Source organism: Callorhinus ursinus, unplaced genomic scaffold, assembly GCF_003265705.2.
Source record: "Callorhinus ursinus isolate GAN/ISIS: 27379988/994484 unplaced genomic scaffold, GSC_fseal_2.0 scaffold2, whole genome shotgun sequence".
NCBI lineage: Eukaryota > Metazoa > Chordata > Mammalia > Carnivora > Otariidae > Callorhinus > Callorhinus ursinus.
In genome coordinates this window covers 512,661-535,280 of record NW_027397064.1, presented here as the reverse complement: position 1 = coordinate 535,280, position 22,620 = coordinate 512,661, and the positions used below count along the sequence as shown (strand labels likewise).

Genomic DNA, 22,620 nt, shown 5'->3' with positions numbered 1-22,620 from the left:
GCATGATGTTCTTACATTATTAATACCGTGAAAAGCATTCACACGGCAGGCCCCACTGAATCCACAAGGCCCCTGGGAAGCTCAGATGGAACAACACAGCATCCATGAAAACATCCTAAAAACTCCGTGTGCAAAATAAATGGTTTAAATCTGTTTAAACTTCTTGCTCCTTCAAAAAACATGCTGTTTTAAAAGGAGATCCAGGCCTGAGGAAAAGTTGTACACAGATGAGGATGTTCCCATTTGCCGGGCTCCATGAACACCACCGTTTATCACTAAGAGGCCCCAGGAGGCAGGAGCCCAACCGCTGGGCTGTCCCTTCGTGCCTGCAAACTATTTGGTAGGGATTAGGAATAACACAGCACAAACACCTATTTTCAGGCAGACAGGATTTTACCTATGGTTTTCTAAAGCTAGCAAAAACAAGAAAGAAAATGAAAATGATTTGGGGCCAAGGTCTTCATGGTGACCCACAGGGCCCAGATGAAGGCATATGGTAAGGGCCACACAGTCTGGATGGCACCCGTTCCATGTCACTCAGGGGAGTCCAGCACCTTCTGGGCTGGCCAAAGGCTCAGCAAGCATTTTTCTAGTCTAAATACAGACGAGAAATCAATTTGAATAGCGCAAATATAGCCACGCTCATCGTTTTTTTTTTTTTTTCTGATTCTCATGTTTTGCTGTGTTCCCTAACTGCAATGACCGTCACCCAGTGGTAAGCGTTCACACATGTTGGTGGTATACAGGTTTCTCAAGAGGCGGCAGGTGCATCAGTAGCTGATGTAAGGAGTTTGTTTCCTGAACATCTATCCTCAGTACATTTTCTGGACAATGAGGAACATTTCTCACTCCTGCACCGTTTTGTGGAGCCTGATTTGGTGGAGGAATGTGGGTCCACATCCTTTACCGGAGAGTCTGGGTCTCCCCGAAGCCCCTCTCACAGGCACCCTCCCCCACGCACTCAGAGCTGACGCAGGACAGCCCCGTCCGCCCGTTCCTTTGTGGAAGCCACTCTGCTGGAGCCCGGAAAGGGGAAAAGGGCTTTCCGGGTTTTTCTTTATCCTTTTTTGTATTTTTGCATATATAACACTATTTCTGCATGAATTATTTTCAAAAGAGAATGCCAAAATAAGTTCTACAAGTTTCCAGATTTGTAGGCAGGATAAATAAGAACTCAGTTAGGTTTTCAATCATGTTCAAATTATTTGCATATGTGCAGCTTAGTTTCATTTAGTTACTAAATTCTAGCCATCCCTAGACAAATGGACAAATGAAACTTGCATTTCAAATTTAAACGTTACGTATGTGCACACATACACACACACACACACACAGAAGTGCACACGCCCAGTTAAATCTGTACAGACAAATCCTTAGCAAACACTTTTCTGAAACCCATTACCTAAATGCATTTGGGAACACAGCTGTCACTGCCCTCACAGGCCATGAATCTCGACAACATTCAAGATGACCATGCAGGCAGCAAACAGAGAAGTATTAGGTTACCGGTCTTTCAGATGATGAAGAACTGTGGGTAAACTCAGAAGTGCGGTGATCTCCCTACAGCCAGAAATGATCCTTGCTGGGGCGCCTAGGTGGCTCAGTCGTGAAGCGTCTGCCTTTGGCTCAGGTCATGATCCCAGGGTCCTGGATCAAGCCCCGCATTGGGCTCCCTGCTCAGCGGGAAGCCTGCTTCTCCCTCTGCCTCTCTCCCTGCTTGTGTTCCCTCTCTCACTGTGTCTCTGTCAAATAAATAAATAAAATCTTAAAAAAAAAAAAAAAAGAAATGATCCTTGCTGTTCTAGACTGCCTATGTGAGAGAATCATCCCATTTCAATAATCAGGTGATGATTCAAGATCTCAGAGAATGCCACCATCAGTCTTGCTTCTAGAAACCAATGATGGATCTGGGTTCACAGGTACCCAGCTCTTCCCCAGAAGTCACTTCTCTGAAGAAAGCCCCAATTTCTGCTTTCCTGGCACTTCCCATCTCTTCCTACGCTTCGAAGGCAGGAAAGGTTCTGCCCCATCAGGATTCTCGGGCCAACAGTCAGATGGAGGCCGCTGACCCAAGGCCAAAGGTCAGTGACTACGACCAAGGAGTCAGTGGCTGAGTCGGCTGACACCTGCGCCCAGGCCAAGCAGTCCTGGGTGAACACATGTCTGGGCCCCTCATGCAGCCCGTCCCTCAGTAGCCGGACCAGCAGCGCACTGACCATGCTCCAGCCTCATGGCCTTCAGTCCTCATGCAAAAACATCATTTAAAACAAGCCCTCAGACACCCACTCAACAGCAGGGCTGGCTACCGGGGCAGGGTCCCCAGCATTGCCCAGACCAAGGCCCTCAGACAAGGCACAGCCTGGCCCCAGCACCCACTTGATTTAAACGTGATGGGGGTGTCGTGGGGGACAAGAAGAGCAAAGGCAGGACCCTCCCCCCCAGCTCCCCAGACGACAGCTGGCGACCCTCCCTCCCCTTGTTTCCCACCCAGTCCCACACCGTGTAGGGACTATTCAGAGAGAACCTTCTGGAAAGGGCTTCTGAGATGCATGGGATGTTTGGGGATGCAGGAGGGGGGCCTGAACCCCATGTCCCCTCCTGCCGCACCTCCCTAGGGAGCTAGGCACCCCAAGTCCGGCACGGTGTGGAACAGCAGGAGGCATGGGGGCCGCAGGCCTGGCCCCAGTACTGGCTGTGCTCCTCAGGCTCCTCTTCTAGCCCCACACACTCCAGAGGCCATGCTGCCAGGAAGATCCTGCTCAGGCTGTGCCCATGCACGCTCTGCCTTCTCACGGCATCCGGTGCCCCGAAGGGTCTGGAAACCTGACACGAAGGAGGGAAGAGCTCTGGGCACACAGCCTGTACCTGGAGTGAGCCCCGTGCTCCAGTGGCCGTCCTCTGCCGCGTGGGGTCTGCACCCAAGACCCTCAGAGAAACATGTGCTGATTTTAGAAACACGAAGAAGGGGTTCTATTTAGAAACAAAGCACCGCAGGGCCTGAGACGGAGACATGATGGCGGCCTCCCTGTGATGCCCAACAGCCCCTGCTGGGACCAGGTGGGCCTTAAAGGCTGGCAGCCGGACCAGCCAGAGGTCCCAGGGCCTTGGTCCTCTTCATGGTGACAGCAGCCCCGCCCCCGCCTGGAAAACAGGGTGCTACTGCTCGCAGGTCTCCCACGGCTCACCGTGGATTCCAAACGACAACTCCAAATTCCAAAGGGCAACTCCTGTTTGAGAAAATGATTTTAGGAAAAGTTCTACTTACTTGGATAATTTTCCGACAACCATGCTTAGTCTTGCAAATACCACTGGGTGGGTTTTTTTCAAGTTCTCTTTCTGAACCATCGTAACAGAACATGGCTGTTGGAGTGTTTTACATTTTCTCCCAGGATGGGGATTTAGGAACGGTGCACACATCTCCCTGTGTCAAGGTGAGGATCTCTGCCCCTCACTTCTGATGTTCCCACACAAACTGAACAGGCAAGGCCAAGGAGCAACACCCAGCGAAGGCCCAGCGCCCACCCAGAAGTGAAGGCCACAGAGTCAAGAGCTGGAAAACGCCAGAGACATCCTGTCGCCAGAGGCCCTGCCTGGGCTGGATCCCAGCCGCAGCCCCTAACTCTGAGACCCTGCGCACGGCATCCCCTCTCCTGGGCCTGGGCCTCACAGTGAAAATAGGGTTATAAAAGTACCTACTTGTATAGGTGTGTTTGAAGGATTCTGTAAGAAATTTCATTCACATGCTCAGCGTTGGCCTAGCACCCAGAAAGCGTTCCATGAATACTGGCTATCGTTTTAGAGATGACAAAGTAAGAACCCAGAGGGGAAGTTCGTGCTCGGGACTAGAAGGAACCACAGACCTGGCTCCGCCTCACTGAGCTGGGTCCCTGGTGACACAGGATGACAGGATGACTAGAGTGGCAGTCAGCACCGATGTCCCTAGCAAGAACTTAACAATTCCATGACGCTTTAAAGCAACCCAGGGGCGAGAAATGACAGCCAAGATTCCTAGGTTTTGTTTCCAGAGGGTCTTCTTAGCAAAGTAGGGAATCTACAGATCTCTCTGGAAGAGCAGCCTACCAATGGAAAAAAGATGGTAAAGGAGATATGCTCGGTTTTTAGACAAGAGTGAAACATGCAACCACCATCCCCAGATGGCTATCACTTCCCAAGAGGGAGGCACTCCGCTTCTGGGCAAAGACCAGCGCTTGCGGCGCAGTCTGCACAGAGCGCGGTGGATGGGGCCTCCGGCGTCGGGGATGGGGCCTCGGGTGTCGGGGATGGGGCCTCCGGCATCGGGGAGCGGTGGGCAGCACACTGCAGCAGGACGCAGGAGCTGGAGAACGGTCCCCATGCCCACGGCGCTGTGGGCAGCAACCTGTCCCCACGGGCAGTGCCCAACGCCCCAGCCCCTCACCCGGCTGACTGCGGACCCCCTTTATCCTACCCCACACCCTGTCGCAGGGCATGGAGGTTAGAGGAGGAGGTGGAAGAGGCCACCGCTCAGCACCCGCTGACTTCCAACGTTCTAAGGTGACTGGCTAGCAAGTCACTAGGCCACACAGAATGACCCTCCACAGTTACGTAACAGGACACGGAAAATCCCGTAGAAGTTTCTCCAGAGAGCGAATCGCACTTTACCTTCAGCCAAGGCTTTTGTTTAGGTCCCAGCAGCCCCTCCAGAGCCATTCCTCTCAGGGCAGTCAGCCCGGAACAGAGGAGGAAAGTTGAGCCGTGCCCTGCCGGCGCCCACTGATGAGGACTACATCGCCCCGCCCCGACATCTGGTTTCTATTTCATCCCCGTGTTGTCACATTACATAACAAGCAGATGCTGCGCGGGATCACCGCAGACTCGAGGCTCCCGACTCCTAGAGAATGCCCAGAACGTGGGCTCCGACGGCCGGGACCGCTCCCACGAAGCCACACCGCTGCACACTTTACCTGGCTCTTAGAGCAAACGCCCTCGGAAGAAGACATAGGACACCAACCACTCCTACCTCTTCCTGAAATGGAGTTCCACTCCGAATTCCTTCTCCGAATTCCACATGCAAATGTGGGGAAAACATAAGTTCTCTGTGGTCCGAGGTTCATTTTCCAGACCTCAGCCTCGGAGATGTACAGGAAGAGGGCTGTAGACTGGGCTATGGAGGGTCCCAACGATAAAGGGCCAGAGCCCTGCCAGCAAGGGCAGGTGTGGGACCCCAGAGGGGAGAAGACACCCTTCAGGCATGTGGATGGAGAGCCTTGGAGCAAGTGTTGTGGGAGCTCTGGAGCCACACTGGGGAGCAAACACCATGTGCCCCCTCAGCTTGCTTGGGAAGCAGTGAGGATTCATATTAAGAAGACCTGCCCCCCACACTCCAGGCGCCAAGGCTGTGATGGCCAGCAAGCAAGTGGGAGCCCCTTTCAAGAGTGTGCTCCAGAGCGGCCCCTCCAGGGCTGCTGTCCGCCATCTCAACCCACCCAGACCAACCAACGCAGGCCAGCGTCAAGCATGAGGGTGCCAGGGGCACAGTGCTTCCCCAAGGTCACCTGGAGTAGCCCATGAGCTCTAGGTAAGAAAAATCAGACCCACGGCCGAGGTACCCATCTGGCAGTCAAGCTCCTAAGGGGCTTCGTGCAGGACAGAAATCTAACCACTAAGCCACAGAGTCTCCTCGGCTGACTGGTCCGGGGCAATCACTGACCTCCAGGTGAACCATTCTGCACAAAATCTAACCACTAAGCCATGGAAACTCTCCTCGGCTGAGTGGTCCGGGGCAATCACCGGCCTCCTGGTAAACCATTCTGCACAAGGGGAAGTGAGAATTTAAAATTTTTCTCTTATTAATACATAGAAGTGGCCTGGCCGACCTGGTGGGCAAGAAATCGAATGAGGCAGTGGACTTAGCAGTCTGGTCTGTCCAGCCATGGGCAGAAGCCGCCTGGACTCCCCCACGTCTGCCATCTCACCCATGCCTGGTGCAGGGCCCTGCAGACAGGACAGCAGTGGGGTTCAATGGACTTCAGATCCCGCTCTCCTCACTGCACCGGGGGCAGCAGACACTTGTTGGGGGACAGCTGTCTCAAGGGCAACACTTACCAGGCAAGGGGCACAGTTCAGCCCCAAGGGCGGGCAGTGTCGCGGAGGACCTAAGGTTGGCACCGCAGGAAGGCCTGGCTGCCGAACAGCTTGTTCTTGAGCCCCGGAGGCAAAGAGGCTCAGACCTTGAGGCAGAGGAAACCGCACAGGGCAGCCCCTCCCAGGCAGGGCTGGCTCTCTGCCCCACCCCCGGCCCCCAGCATGGAAAGGCACCAGCATGAAAGGGGATAAGCACAAGGAGCCGCAGATGTCACCGAGCAGAGCAGACAATGTGCACGAGCGTAAGGACGCGGAGCAGAACAGAGCGACTGCAGAGGACGTCACGGAGCCCTACGCAGCGACGGCCACGCCCCCGGCTACCTGGTGAGGGACTTCTGGAAGATGCCCTGTCGACATGTCGGTGTTTCCCTAACCTGGGCAGGGGGATGGGGCCCTGCACTGTGCACAGCTGGGCTTTTTCTTGTTACACTGACCTGTTATGGCTGGGTCAAAGGGATGGACAGAGAAGGGCCCACATATGCCATTGAGGGAGGCCAGGCCGGGGTCACTGTGTGCAAAGCGGGAGTCACGGGAAAACACGCCTTTCTCTGAAACAGACACGTGGGTGCAATGCTTTGACGGGACGCCTGAACCACCACTGCCCTGCTGCAGGTGAGCCGTGTCCAAAGCCACTGCCAAGGCCATGGCCACTGGACAGTGAAGAAAACGAACCGTGACTTTAATCTGCCTGAGCCACATGATCGGGCCAACATTCTCCACATGCTCAGAACTGCCTATAAACGTTCAGTGCAACCTACAGCTGTCTGACGCAGGTACGTCTCTTCAACCACCTGCGGTCACACTCAAACTCTTCCAACATTACCCGCACTGTGCTGGGTCTGGTCTCATGCAGCTTTCCACCCAGGGGCAGTCAGCCTAAACAAAGCCAGCCTCCCAAGAGCAAATAGGGAAACAGACCCCCTGCCCCTCGTGAACAGGGTCCCCAGGGAGCGTTGCAGGCCTGGGGGGCATAGCAGCACCCATTTGAGCGTTAGATCGCCCCCAAACTTGTGCTCATAACCACAGCGGGGGAAGATCGGGCCAGTCCCCAAAGTGGCTCACAGGTGATGATGGGCCAGAGCAGCAAAGCCCGCGCCCCGCAGCACGCCCAGCCCTTGCCATCCAGGCTCCCTGTCCCAGGCCCTCCTCTGCTTCCCATTCTGTCCTGCGGGGCCCTCCCTGCTGACCGGGCAGGACAGCTCCAGTCCGACCCCAGTGGCAGCTTGGCAGGCGTGGCCACAGACATGCTCTTCCTCTCCACTCCTACCTGCTTCAGGTTCAGATTTGTTATCTGATTCGGTAAAAGTCTGGGCTCTCTGCTGGTTGCCAAGAATGAAGGCTACACCTGTACCTACATAAGTAATAAAGAGGATTGGCTGGAAAGCCCCTGGAGCAGCTCCCAGAAACCAGAGAATACCCAGCCCTCTCGAGAAAAGCGGGCACCAGGCAACTCCGGAGTCTTGGGGACCAGTGCCACCAAACGTCCAAGGTCTGTGGACCGCTGGCCTGCTGGCCTGCCCATCACTCGCTTCCCCTCTGGCACTCAAACTGAATGCAGCAGCTCCTGGGCCTCCATGTCGCCAGGTTAGCCACCGGACACGAGGGGGCCTCTTGCTGCAATCTGAAGGACTCCTAGACAAGGGTGCTGCCACTGGTATTCCCACCAAAGACCACACTTTCTTTCCTTGGGGTTGGGGGCTGTATCTCCCATAAAAATAAAGAGGGGGAAATAAATAAGTAAAGAGAGAAGCAGCCAGTGCCCACCAGAGGCTGTGCAGCGGCTGAGCCTGCTTGAAGAACACTAGACAGGGGCTGCCGGCCTGAGCCTACGGGCCAGGTCCCCAGGGAAAGATGCCATGACCACTACCAGAGGCTGAGCCTGAGCAGGCCCACCAGGCAGGCCTCGGGGCCTCAGGACAAAGGCAACAGTCACTGGTATTCCCCTCTGCTTTTCCTCAAACGGCCACTAAGGGCATGAGCCCCTGTCGGGTCGCATTACAAGCCAATCCCATCATCCTCTCTGCAACAGATGCCAATGGTGTTTAATGACATTTACGAAACAGCACACGGGCACAGGATGGCTGTCTGGCCCATCGTGCTTTTGGCCAGGTCAACCGCAGCAATGGTTCTATCTTACAAAGAAAAAAACAGAATCTCCCAGAGTTTCGCGGCGTCTGGCCCCATCGGAGCTCTGTGCACCCCTTGGCAGCAGGATGCCCACTCTCATGCTCAGCAGCCTTCACGGCACATGAGCAAAACGCCTGGTGTCATCGGCACACTTGTTCCGCACCGTGTCACAACATCTGGCCCTGGCAACGCTGCCTGGTTGGGCGAGTGAGGACCGCTGAGCCACACATCACACAAATAGCAGGATGAAGTGCCCTTAGCCGGCGTCAGCTGTCTCCAGCCACAGACACACAACACCTAGCATCTCGTTCTGCACGGCCAGGAAACATAGAAGCCTGGGTGTTGCTGGCAGGTTCGAGAAATGAAAGGACACTGAAAACCGAGGGCTCTGCTGGAATGGAGGCCCCGCCCCGTGCCTACAGGGAAGGGCTCCAGAATTCTCTCCCAGATGAGAGCAGAGGGGAGCATTACGGGAGAGTGCAGCCTGGCCCCTCCCCAATCACACACTCACTGACAGAAGTGCTAAAACTTCATGTTTCTGTTTTAAACAAACATGAAAATGGATCCTTTAAACTACATTTCCCACAAAATTCCCATGCTGAGACTTTCTAACAACTCCAGAGCAGCCTCTCTCTCCCCAGGGTGACACAGCAAGGGGACCTGCAGGCAGGGCCAACCTCGTCCCACGGGCCCTTCCCAAGACTAAAGGGCTCAGAAAGGATTACTTGACATGCTCCCCAACAGCAGAGATCCTGCAGTCCTCTCAAGCACTAACATAATGTGCTGGGGAGACAGAACACTCCCCAATAGAAGTCTCAATGAAAAATCCAAAGTCACAAAAATCACAACCAGATATTCTCAGTTCAGACTTGAGGGATCTTAGCAATATGATAAAATCATCACTATCAATCAAAAGGCACCAGATGCCAGCACATGCTCTCTGCTGGCCTCACACAGTGCTCCCCTGCGCTGGGGCTGGACAGCAGACTGGGCAGGCCAACCGGCAGGGCAGAGTGGCATCTGGGTGGTAGGTGGCACACTGCCTCCCACCCAAGTCATCTCAGTGCTGTCACCATGCCCTCTGCCCTGGGCTCCAGGTCCACAAGGGGTCAACGAGAGACACCACCATCCCTGACCCGCACGGTGGGTGAAGAGCCACGCAAGCCCCTCTCTGCAGACAGCACATACCCTGAGCAGAACACAACACTGCACGTGTGTCTCCACCTGTGGTCATGGAGAGGTCAAACACAGTGCGCGTGCGCACATACACACACACGCACGCATGTGCACACACCCGTGCGCGCACACACACACACACGATTTTACATTCTGCCCTTTCTTCCTTATTTGAAAGAAGGCCAAGGCCAGATAGTAAAATCCAAGAATAAAAATCTCCCCTACTGTCCTCCATTCTAAAGCAAACACTTGACTGTTATTTACAGTTTTGTTAAGAGAAATGAAGCATTGCACTGCTACAGAGGAAAGGCAAATTCACGCTTCTCCTTGTGTGTCCAACTAAATTACAGCTTCCACATCTGCCTTCTACAAAAACGAACGGAGCCGCTGGAACAAGGACCGTGGCGCCTTTACCAGCACGGCCCAAGGAAGCGCGGCTCATCTCTGCAACCGTCCTTCGGGGCGCTCCCCGGCCTTCGGCACCGTGGCACAACCAGCAGACGTCCGTAGCCCGTCCGTCCACTCGGGCCCCACAGACGGGCCTGGCAAAGTGGACAGGGAGCTTCAGCAAGAGGCAGGGCCCCTGGCCCAAGGCCCAGGGCTGGCACGGGCAGGGGGTCTCAGGCAAACCGCCTTCCTTCTGGGCTTCTTCGTCTACATGACGAAGTTTCGTAGCTCCTCCGAGGACAGGTGTGCTCCCGGCTGGCCAGCGCTCTCTGCACCTCGGTGTCCCCACGCTGGCCAGGGCACACGCTCCTTGCCGGCGGGGCTGAGGGGCAAGGAGCCAGGGAGGACACGTCCCGGGAAGGCATTTCGGGGGTCCTCGCCCAGCACACGGAGGGCGCCCAAGGGCGGGGGGCTAAAGGAGAAACGGGTGTAAGAAGCTTCCTGGCCCAGGCTTGACCGCTGTGCACGGGAGCACCAGGGGAGGGCGGCCGGCCACTCTGCCGGCTCCTCACCCAGCTCTCCCGCTCCTCCTCCCACCGGCACACAGATGTGCTCAGCGGCAGAGCCTGGCTTCTGCTCACACTCGTTTCATAATTTTAAATATACTCTTAACGGAAAGTAACCGAAGTACTTGACAAGAGCAGCTGACGCAAATGTCCCTGCAGCAGGCAGTGAGTCATCCCCGCAGTGTGAAAGTGAGAGCTCGGAGCAGAGCCCGAGAGGCAGTCGCACACGGGGGGCGTCCTCCGAAGGCAGAAAGATGAGCGGCACAGCCGAGCCACGGCCACTCTCGTTGTCAGGCCGGCACCACTGAGACAGCTCTGATGGGGGGGCGGCGGACTGTCCACAAGCCCTCCGGAGGCCGCGGCGGCTACGCATGATGGCGGGCTTCCACTTCACTCAGCAGACATGGCTGGTCAGGCCTCAGCATCCCCAGACCCCCAGGTCTGCCAGGTTAGCCGCCTGACATCGTGGCAGACAAAGTCGGTTCCTTGTGAAAATACGTGTCCTCAGAAGAAAGCCGGCCTACCATGCTGGTGACAGAGTGAGCCATTAAGAGCAGCCTCTGAGTCTGGCAATGTGGCCTCAAGTGTTTAAAACCTTCTCCAAGCGCAGCTGGGTTGTAAGAAGAGTGAGGAACCCCTCGGAAGGCAGGAGCTGAATTGGACCCGCATTGGCATGAAGGCCAGGGCCCATCCCGAGGCTGCCACCTGACTCAGCCACGCTCGTTGGGTCACTGCTAAAAGCCACGGCTGAAGGCCAAGAGACCAAGCCGGGGGCTGAGCAGGAGGAGAGAGGACTGCAGCTCCCCTGGGGTGGGGGGAGGCTGGTCAACCTCTCTGCTGAAGGGATGCACCCCTGCCTGGCCCTGACGCTGGCAGGGAGGTTGCGCAAATCAAGAAAGAAGAGTCCTGTGGGGGCCCACGACCAGAGATCACCTGACAGTGGTTGGGGGGGGAATCCGGACACCCCCCAAGACCCGAAAGACACGGCAGCAGATGCATCTGGAAGTGTGTCCCAGGTGAAGCCGTGCCGGCCTATACTGCCCAACCAGGCAGACACAGACACGTATCCTCCCTGGATGGGCACGTTACCAACCTCAAAACAATGTCTGTGAAACATTACAAGGCATAAAATCTAAAGCTGGGGAAAAACCCAGGGAGTAGAAGTCAGGCCAGGACAGACTTCAATTACAGGAAAATCTGATCTGACCACAAAATACATCTCCACACCAGGCGTGAAGAAACAGGCAGGGTCATCCAAGGAGCCAGCGGCTGTCGGGGACTGTCACTCAGCAGCCGCACAGCCCTGGGTCCTGTAAGCACTCCCTGCGCCTCAGTCTCTCCCCCGCCAAAGACAGACAGTAACAGCCAGACCCTGTGCTGCGAGAGCACGCAGGGAGCAAGCAAGGCTGCAAACCACCCACCGTTACTAACACCAAAAACGGTCAGACACATGTGAACGCATGCAAAAAAAACTGTTACTAATTAAAACTAAAAACAAAATGAGTAGGTTAAATAGTCCATCAGATATGGCTGAGGAGACAAGTGCTGAACAGCAAAATGGCACAGAGGGGAGAAGCAGGAGGGCAACCCAGAAAGACACCAGTGACAAGTATGAGCGGCTGGGGGGGGCACAGGGCAAAGGGAGGGACGCGGACCTGCGCTCACCGGAGGGCCGCACGGGGACAGACATGCGTCAGGTGCAGGAGGCCCACAGACACTTTCAGAACAGGCAGAGAGCCCTACCAGCCCGCAAACCCACCTGGGAGCCGCCGTGCTTGAGACAGCGGAGGACAGGCAGACAGACAGGCACACGGACAGGCAAGGGGGCATCTCGACTGCTGTTTAGCCCAAGGTGCTGGGACGCCTGGGGAGCCACACTTCACACACACACACACACACACACACACACACACACACACGAAGGCAAATGCCATGGGGACCAGGGACCCAGCTGTAAAAAATGAAATAATACAAGCCCAGAACAAGACATGGGGGTTCCCCTGGAGCAGGAACAGAGGAAAGCTTTCTAACTGCAACTCAGTAGCCAGAAGCACTTAAAAAAAAGAAGAAGAAATTGGTCAGCTTGAACCATGCTGGGGGGAGGGGGTTTACATGGCAAAGATGTACCACAAAGAATTAAAAAAACAGTGGACAGATTGGGGGAAAGTATTTGCAACATATCTCACAGATAAAAACTAATACTCCTGATGTATAAAAAACTCTTAAAACTTGTGGGAACAATGACCAAAATCCTGACAGAAAAACAGGCCAAAGGCATGAGGAGAGAGTAAGGCCCTCACACTGACCTTCCACTTGTTATCTGTCGGACTGGCAAAAAGTACCAGGCTTTACCTTCCACACCGTGTGGGCACAGGCGGCAAGGGGAACACAAGCTGGTACAAGCTTCATACCGGCAAACGGGCCAAAATCGAACCCGATTATGCATCTGCTCATCTTCTGTAGGAATCCCTCTGCAGGTGAAGTCGGAAGATGCAGGTGCGGCAGAGGAAAGCGCGTGTGCACAAGGTCATCCCAGGGCAAGCGCAGGCCAGGGGCTCCGGGGACATGCTGCGGCGTGGAGAAGCCACGTGCAAGAGACCTACCAGGACGGCGTCCCTTAGGTGCAAGACCGAAGCCCAGATAAAGTGCATGCTGTATTTGCTCTTTTGTCCAGAAAGCAAATTGGGAGAGCAAGGGTGGGGCCGGGGGTGGCCACAGGGTGGAAGGGCAGGCCCGCTGGGCAGGGACACCACTCTCTGAGTCCAGTTTCTTACACATCAACATCACTGGCTTAGGGGCTGCACTAATGTCGCACATACTCAAAAAAGGAAAATAAATAAAATAAAGTATGAGGAAGGGGAACAAATGAAATACAAACAGAAACAAAATGAACCAAACCACATTTCAAGTGAGTAATGCAAGCGCACGAGGGCGGGGCTGGGGGGCGCTAAGAACGATCCCAAGTACCTTTGAGACACAGTATTCAGATTCCCTCAACAAATACGGAACCCCGGTTGGTGGGTTTCTTTCTCACAGAGGCACAGATTAACAATTTCCTCTGAGCATTCTGGGATTAAACCAAAAAGTAAGGAGGTGATGGAGACTGGGAGCAAAGTTTCTCATCGTGGGAGGAGGGGTGACAATACGGAAAAGAGAGAGGGTGGTCCGTGGACCTGTGACGCTGGGCTGGGATGAGAAGTGCCGGCGTGCGCTCTGCAGTTCACGCGGTCCCACGGAACACAACCTGGGCGGGAGGGGTGTGTGCATGCCCGCCCCATCCATCTCCTAGCCCGGCCTGCTCCCAGGCCACGGAAGCAGTCGGCACAGCCAGCACGCAGAGCTGGCTTTCTAAACGCCAGTCCCCGAGAAACAGAACCTCTTGGGGAAAGAGCAGACTCCAGGTGTGCAGCAGGGAAGGCACCAGAGCGGCAGACCACCTGAGAGAGCAGAGGGGACCCCCGGAGCACTGGGGAACAGTCAGAGTAGCCAGCATGCAGGGGCTGCCACTGGACAAACGAGGACACTACAGGTACCAGAATAAGTCATGTTGACAAAGGCTTAGAACCCAGTTAATAAGAATCCATGACCCCAAATTCATGTAAATAAATAAGCAAATAAATAAGAAAGAAAGGGAAGTCCTCTATAGGAGAAGGCTGACCACGGCACGTAGTGAGGACAGCATGAGAAGCCCACCATTCAGCCACCATCGTCACAGCACACGTGGCCGCTATAGGAAGAGGGGACTCAGTGAGGCTTCTGTCACGCAGAAGTCTAAAGTCTCTATCACCAAAACCATCTATTGGTTCTTGGACTTTTCTACTAATTACTGGCAAATAGGAAATAGGTGGGTTGTAGTCAGGGACTCTTTGGCCTTTGAGTGAACTTATTTTGGTTCTGCGGACCCTAACAAAACTGCTGGTATCACAGCGACACCCAGGGGAGGTGCCAAGTCCCCTTCTGTGAGCACGAGGCCTCCAGAGCGTCCCAGTCGCGGGAAAGCTGACTTCCACCTTCTGATCATCTTCAATCTATTCATTAAAACTATATATTTCCTCCCAATTGGGGGGGGGTAATTATGAAAAGTGGAGTACTTATTAATCTCCTATATTTCATGAACAGTCTCCTGTACCTATGTGAATTCTGTAGTTTCCCTGCAATGACATACCCACCATAAAACCCTCGGTGACAACCAGAGAATGTGCTCTCCTAGTCTCTCCCCAACATTCTGTTCAGGGCTTCCATCTCTGTTCATAAGTAAAACTTGCATATAATTTTTGCTTTCTTGTTGTTTCTAACAGGTTCTAGAATTAGGGCACTTCCATTCCATAAAATAAGATAACACTTTTCGAGGCTTAGAAGCAATTTTGAAGAGAGCAAAGACACTGCACGAACTTTGATAAAACACAGAGCAATCTCTTAAGGAGCCGGGTTTTGTTTTTTTTTTTTAAGATTTTATTTATTTATTTGAGAGAGACAGAGACGGGGAGAGAATGAGCGGTGGGGAGGGGCAGAGGGAGAGAGAGGGAGAAGCAGACTCCCCGCTGAGCAGGGAGCCCGATGTGGGACTCGATCCCAGGACCTGCAGATCATGACCTGAGCTGAAGGCAGACGCTTAACCAACTGAGCCACCCAGGCGCCCCAAGGAGCAGTTACTTTTAAGAAGCATTCGGTTGGGTCCTTTACCAACAAGTCCCAAGTCTATACAAGTTCCTCTTAATGACAACTAGCTCATGTTGCTTCTCAGCAGGGAGAAGGATGCTTCTCTTCTGTGCTGAGCGTAGACATAGGATACGACGTACGCTCTGGGACACCGCTGATGGTGGTGATCTAACTTTCCAGCTAAGTGCTGAGAACCCCTCCTTCTGGGTGTCCTCCTTCCAGGTGACGCTCCATTCTGCTCGTGCAGAAGCCCTACTGTGTGCACTGTGCACAGGTCCCTTCTGTCTGGCAGCCGACAGCACCCTCCACCCCTCCAGCTGAGCTAAGCGCCCCACTGCTGATGGCATTCTGCCCCAGGCTGGCTGGCCCTGCAGACCTCAGCGCCCCTTCATCTGAGCATGTGCAGTGCAGGGAGGCAACAGTGTGAACTCTCACTTTGATGGCAAAAATAAAAGTGTTCATTTATTGAGAATGTTTCTACCTAACCTTCCTATTGGATGTGTTTTCTTCTTTACTCTTAGATCTCTCTTGGCTCTTCTGTTTTCTTTATTACTCGACACTTCTAACACTGTCATCATTTATTTCCCGTGTGATATATTTTTCGGACAGTTTGGATCCAGAAGAAGTATTCTAAAGATCCCCACTCATCTACAGCCTTTCCTGAAGTTTGCCTTTTTGCAAATTGGCAAACAAATGAGAACAAAAATTCTAGTAAATTCATTCTTCATCAGCTGCGTATGTATTTACATAATAAGTCATAACAATTTATAATTAAATGCAACATAAATACAAGGCATACATAAAATAATCAATCATTTTCAATAGCTGGAACTCCTGCCCTGCAGTGTCCGTGGACCGGAGGTGGTGCGGCCGCGTCGGTCGTCCCTGAGGCCCGCCAGCCCACCCAGGTGGGACCACAGAGAGGCCCAGACCTCTAGGGTCCAGTGCACCGCCCCCCACACAGGCGCACACTCCCCCCACCCCATACACACCCACACAGGAGCAACACTTCCCCTTGACTCATCACGCCTCCTCGCCTCCTTGGGCCTGAGGGTCAGAACACCAAGGACAAACTAATTGTAAGTGCTTTTAAAAATATACGCCTATCAACACCAGATGGCTTAGAACAGCAGTTTTTAGCCTCAGAGCGCCTGCACCCTCTTATAAATTACTGAGCACCCCAAAAGCCTTTTGTTTATGTGGCTATACATACCGATATTTGCCATATCATAAGTTGCAACTGAGATTTTTTCAATGTTCCTTTAATTCATTTGAAAATAACGTCACTGAACATTAACATGAATTACCTATTTTAATGAAAAAATAAGTACCTTTTCCAAAACACAAAACAAGTAGTGAGCAGGGTGGCACTGTTTTACATGGGCGAGCCTCTGTGGGGTCTGGCTCAGGGGAAGTTAGCGGGACCATCACATGGGCTTTGGTGTGTCGTCTGTTGGGACAGGTTGTTGGGGTGGAAGGGACTAAGGCAGCCCACGTCAGAGATGTGGCGTGAGGGCGAGCGCGTACCCAGCCCTGTGGTGCCATGGGCTTTCTGATTCGGTGGCATGTGGGCGCCTGGGCCGGGCCGTTCAGATTGGTGACAGTGTGGCCGTGACCCCCACCAGTGAGGACCCCCACCAGCGAGCTCCGAGGACCTGGCTGCATCAGGGGCTGCACTGAGAGGGCTCCCGACCCTGCCTGAGTCTGCGACATCGGGACATGGTCACATGCAAAGAACCGAGCTCTCCCTGAGGCTGACACGTGTCATTAGACACTATGCGGGGGGTGGGGGGCAGTCCAGGGGCTCCAAAATTCCAGTTCCCACTTGAGAGCTGAATGTCATCACTGGCAAAACACCCCGTCAGCTGTTTTCCTTAAAATGACAGCCAAACTTCATTTTTAAGAAAGTATCTGGCAAGTGCCCAAGTCTGAACACCCACAGTTTATCCGTCAGTTATCCTTTCAAGGATAGATGGTGTCCCACGAAAGAAGGGCTCGTTCAGCGGGCAACCTGGCCACACAGCACTCTCCTGGGGACGACCGCCATGCCGGTCCATGGCACCCACACAGCACTCTCCTGGGGACAATCGCCACGCCAGTCCGTGGCCCAAGGGCTTTGTGTGTGCGGCCCACGTGGTCACACAGAGCTCTAAACCTGTACCTCCAGGGTAGAGACTGAAACACTCAGTAACAGTAACAAATGTCCTGCCTCATTGAGAACTAAGTGAAACTGCAGGGCAGTGAGGAACTAGATGATCACGGACCGTGCCTGCTGTGGCCCCGGCAGCTTTGCCCATGGCATGCCTACCCAACAGGGGAAATGTCAGCCCAGCAAAAAGGAAAGCCACCTCTTGACTCTTACAAACACAGCCTTGACTTCATAGAGCTCCGTGGGGGCCCCAGGGGCCCACCAGCAACACCTCCAGCACGATGCATTCAGAACTACAAAGCAGCATACAGTCGGAATGGAAAAAGACCATGAGTCTCGAGATGAAGTTAAAAAAAAACTCACGCTTCCTAAAGTAGAAGAGTCTGCATAAAAGAAAATGGGGTTTTTCAACGACTACTGCCCAGGGCGGGTACCAGGTCCAGATCAAACTGATCTCCTTTTCCGCAAAGTCATTCGATCAAGTCACTGCACACGTCCCAAGCTCTCAAGCACAGACTGTGGCAGAGCCCAGCTCTCCCGCCGGATGTGTCCCCGGCCTCCACGGCCTCCGGACCCCACCTGCCCGGCTCGCACCTGCTCTGGACACACACACCCCCACCCCGTCCACCCGCACATCCCACCAGCCCTGTCTCCCCCTCAGCCAAACCCACATCAGTTCAGCATCCCGCCTCTCACCTGGGATCCCCCAGCAGCCACCTAACTGGAGGTGAGCACCCAAGAGTGTATCATGAAAACACAGATGTCACTGCCCTGATCAAAAGCCCTCAAGCCATCATCAAACTCAGAATCCATCCGCGCTGCTGGGCCGGACACGCACTTCCCCGGCCCACCCTCTTACTCCCCAGCCTGCTGCACCGACACCTGACACCACACTGGATGTGCTAAGTTTAGAGGCAGGAACGCATGACGCTGAGGAGCACAAACTGCCTGGCAGAATTCCTTGGGCGAGTGACTTCCTTACCCGAGTCCTCTTTTTGCTCATCTGTAGAATGGGGACGCCGTAGGGATCATAAACCTACTCCCAGGCTGTTACAAGAATTAAATCTGCAAAGACAGAAAAAGCACTTAGAAAAAGTGCCAGTTACACCTAGGCTCACCCAATGTTGGCCACTTTTACTATTACATAGTAATTTACTTGTCTACTGTCTGATGGCCCCAGGAGCACTGAGCGACACTGGGCGGGGGCTTCTCCTGTGTGGTTCACCAGTAGATCCTGGTGCTTAGAGGCTGGCACACACAGGAGCGGCTCAATGTCTCTCACTTCAGTGAGTGAGGTGGGGACAGCGGCGGCAGCGGAAAACTCTGGGACATTTCTGGAGTTTCCGTCTGCCCTGGTGCATGGCCACTACCTCACAACAGCGGCCTGGGTCGGACCCCTGGCCCTGTCGCCCACAGCCCCACACACAGGACGGACAGGTGGCGTGAGCCGTGGCTGCGGGAGCGCGCAACCTGTCCTCTCTGTCGGTAAAGGAGCCCTGCATCAGAGCGGCACCCTCACAACCGGCCGGTGGCCGCACGGCCACTAACATCTGAGGGGCAGCCTGGTGACGCGTGTTACCCACGTGTGCGCCCTCTGTCTCAGCAATGCTATTTCTAGGCCTTTATCCCGATAAATGTAGAATAAAAGCAATCAGCCCCAAATTCAAAGACAAATCTAAGAGCATCCTGCTGGAGTGTTAATTACTCCAGAATAAAACGGGAGTCCCACTAGTAGAGGACTTTTAAGGACAGAAATAGTACACGGCTACCACAGGCACCCCTACGGTGCACACGGCAGGGGCACGTACATGTGGGCGAACCGACGCCCAGGTGGAGAATCTGTGCAAGGTGGAACGTGGTGCTCTCCCGAGAATGCTGTCCCTCAGCTGCCTGCAGTCTGCTCGGGACACGACGGTGTTTTCTTTTTCATGTCTTTCAGCACCGTGTGAATCTGAGACAACTCTAACCTTTAAAATCAGGGAGAAGAAAGTATTTCCCCATTTATTAAATAAACTGCTTTCACGAAAACAAAATCAATGAAGCTGGCCGATCCTCTGAGAGCCTGCTCTGTGGAAAAGCGGCTTCTGGGCGTTCCGTGGGATCAGAGGAACGAAACTCAGTCTCTGCATTCCACGAGCTGGTGTGGAAGCAGGAGGGAGGAAGGCCCGCACTCATGCCTCGGTGTCGGGTCCCTCCCGAGCCCAGGCTGGAGCAGAAGGAAGGCCCGCGGGCAATAGCACAAGCAGCGGACGGCCGGCCACGCCACGGCACGCTGCAAGGGAACAGCGGAGCTCGGGGACGGCAGGTCCCACACACATAAGCCTGTGCAGCCAAGAGAGGCCCGTCCCCCCAAGCAGGCAGAAGTATCCCAAAACTCCCAGTTTTTACAAAAAAGACAAGAACATACATTGCTACTGAAATGTTTAACTTACAAGAAACTGAAGTTTTCAGTATGAAATATAGCCTCCGTAGCTTCCATAAAATGTAAGCTACAAAAAGTGTATCTGGATGGGGCCACACACACACTAGTGTGCGGTTATGGAGCCTGGCAAGGGCTGGTGTAACTTCTAAAGGATCAACACGGTCGGAAGTGGGACATGGAGGGCAGCGAAAGGAACCACGGGCAACCGGCTACAACGTACTGGGCAATGCTGAGTTTCACCCACAGCGGCCACCACGCAAAGGCAAGACTGCAACCACGAGCAGAAAGAAACCCGGCCCGGGGGCAGGCGTCCCAGCAGAAAAGCACTCTCCACCACTCACCACTGCGGACCCAGCAAGGCGGCCCACACCATGCGCTCCCCAAGACAGAGAAGCTGCTAGAACAATAGCAATCTGGGTCTTTAAGTGGTTGCAATTAAATACAAGGACAGAGACATTTAAATGCATTTAAATAAAATAAATAAATCCTGTAACAGTAAAGTTCGCTGTGAGGCCCACAGCCCTGGTGTATTTGCCCTGGCAGGTGCTGGGCCAAACCCAGAAGTCTGGCATGGGACAGCAGCGGCTCCCCCACCCTGCAGCCCACCTGGGATTGTGTAGAGGCCACTATCCCCTGGGTCCCTGGGAAGATACCCACCCACCAGAACGCAGGCAGCCAAGTGGAGAGAGTGACCTGCTGAGGCCAACTCGTGTGGGGCCGTGGCCAATGGCCCGCATCCACAGGGAACCTAAGCTGAACTCCGCCTGTCTTCTGTAGAAAGCCATGGTGGCCACCCTCAAGCTCTCCACCCTGGGGAGGTGGGCAAAACAGAAGCGGGTGTGGATAAGGTGCCGACTTAGGGACATGGCGGCAGGGACTGGAGCTGGAGAGGGAGAAACTGTAAATGTGGGTGCGACACCCCAGTGGATGAAGGACATGATCTGCGCTGACACGGGATTGTACGCGGCTCATCATGCTTCCATGAAAAACAAACAAGAACCTCCACAACTTTAAAAGCAAGCCAGGTCCTCTTCAACACCAGTGCTGGGACATACTTCCTCACACCATAAGCAAAAATTAACTCAGTATAGACTGATCATCTACACAGAGGAACTAAAATCATAAAATCCATAGAAGAAAATGGGAGAATCTCATGACCTTGAATTTGACAATGGGTGCTTAGACATGATACCAAAAGATACGAGCAACAGGAGAAAAACAGATAACTGGGACCTCATCAAGATTAAAAACTTGTGTACAGGAAGAGCCATTACAGAGAGAAAAGACAGGCCACAGAATGGGAGGAAATATTTGCAAAGCACATATCCAGAATACAAATGTATCCCACGACTCAGCAACAGAATAACAATTACAAAATGAGCAGAGGACTCGAAGGGGTACACATGGCCAACAAGCACATGAACAGATGCTCCATTCATCAGACATCAGGGAAAGAAGGGTAAAGCCGCAGTCAGATACACCTCGAATTACTAAAATGGCGAGCATTCAAAACCAGCTAAAGCGGCTACAGAGACACTGGAACACTCCCGTGTTGCTGGGGGGGGAACGTAACAGGGTACGGTCACTGTGGAAACCAGTTTAGTGGTTTTTCAAAAGTTAAACATGAAATTACCATCTGGCAATTCTACCCCTAGGTGTGTACCCCAAGGATCAGAAAGCAGAGACTCCACATAGACACTGGCCCGTCAATGTCACGGCGGCATTATTCAAAAGAGTCAAAAAGTGGAAGCAACCCAAGTGCCCATCCATGGAGGAAGGGATAGACACAGTGTGGTCCATCCTCACAATGGAATATTATTTGGCCTTAAAAAGGAAAGACATCCTGACTCAGGCTACAAGAGGGATGAACCTGGAGGATACTGAGCCGCATGAAATAAGCCAGCAGCACAAGGACACACAGTTTCTGACTGCACCTGTGAGAGCCCTAGAACAGACGAATCCACAGACACAGAAAGGAAGCGAGGTTCCTCGGGGCTGCGGCAGGGGGCGGGGGACTCGGGGTTTAGTGGGCACGGAGTTTCTGTTCGGGAGGATGAGGACGTTCTGGAGACGGATGGTGCTGATGGCTGCACGACAGCGTGAATGTACTTAATCCCACCAAACTGTACACTTAAAACTAGCTAAAGGGGTCAGTTTTATGTTATTTATATTTCACACACAAAAAAAGCATTGTTCAGTGAACCAGGAAATTAGAATCTGTTGGTAAACAGACTACAGGAATACCCAAGCGTCAAAAGAGAATAAGGGACTGCTTTATTAAGTGATCTGGAATGATCTTCAAGAAGTAACATGAAAAGCGCAAAGGGCTGAGAAAAAGCAACCGAGGGTAGTATTTTTTAAAACCTGTATGATTTGCTTAGGAGCTCCCAGGCGTTTCTGTGGAGCATCCCAGCAAAGCCAGCAGCTTGCCGCCCTCCCTCCCCAGAGCACCACATGCACAACACCTGGGGAACTCTCCCAACAGCGACGTGGGGCAGGTGAGCAGTCTGCACGCCAGCCCCATTCACATGGAAGACACCCCCAGTCATGTTCCTAAAGAGAAGCACAACACAAACCCAGAGACTCCACCTTCACCAGCCCTGTGAGTTCAAGCACAAGACACAAAGAACAAAGGAGACCACATCAATCACTTCTGGTCCCTAGCAATCTGCACCTGTTTCAGGAAAACACCACGCTTTGACTCTAACGATTAACTAAACTAACGGCCTTCCTGAACAAACATTTCAGAATCTCTGATCTGCAGAACCCCAAGGAAGCCGCAGGAGCCTGCGCACAGACACGAGGGCCAGGGCTGGCTCTGCCCTCCCCAGCCACTGGCTTCCTCAAGCGCATGGCTCAGCCTCACTGTCCCCGCCTGGAACAGAAGTAGCACCTATCCCACCTACATAAGCTAATGACATAAATGAAGCAAGCTCAGGCCTTACGAACATCCTCTCCATCCCGAGGGGCCGGGGCATATGGCAGAGAAACAGCGTGGCCCTAGCGTACTG

General features: G+C 53.6%; 1 protein-coding gene across 5 annotated transcripts in view; it reads right to left on the bottom strand.

Annotated features, from left to right (window-relative positions):
- HDAC4 (histone deacetylase 4) overlaps positions 1-22,620 on the bottom strand; it is a 258,026-nt gene that overhangs the window by 213,895 nt on the left and 21,511 nt on the right. Inside the window, exon 1 of one of the 5 annotated variants that reach the window (XM_073905787.1) lies at positions 18,170-18,224. The exons of 2 other annotated variants lie outside the window; for them this stretch is intronic. The gene's annotated coding sequence lies outside the window, so the exon portion shown is untranslated. Of the gene's footprint in view, positions 1-4,641; positions 4,665-6,084; positions 6,162-18,169; positions 18,225-22,620 lie in introns of those variants that run through there. 2 more of the 5 variants (XM_073905813.1, XM_025888747.2) reach the window with 2 other exon arrangements.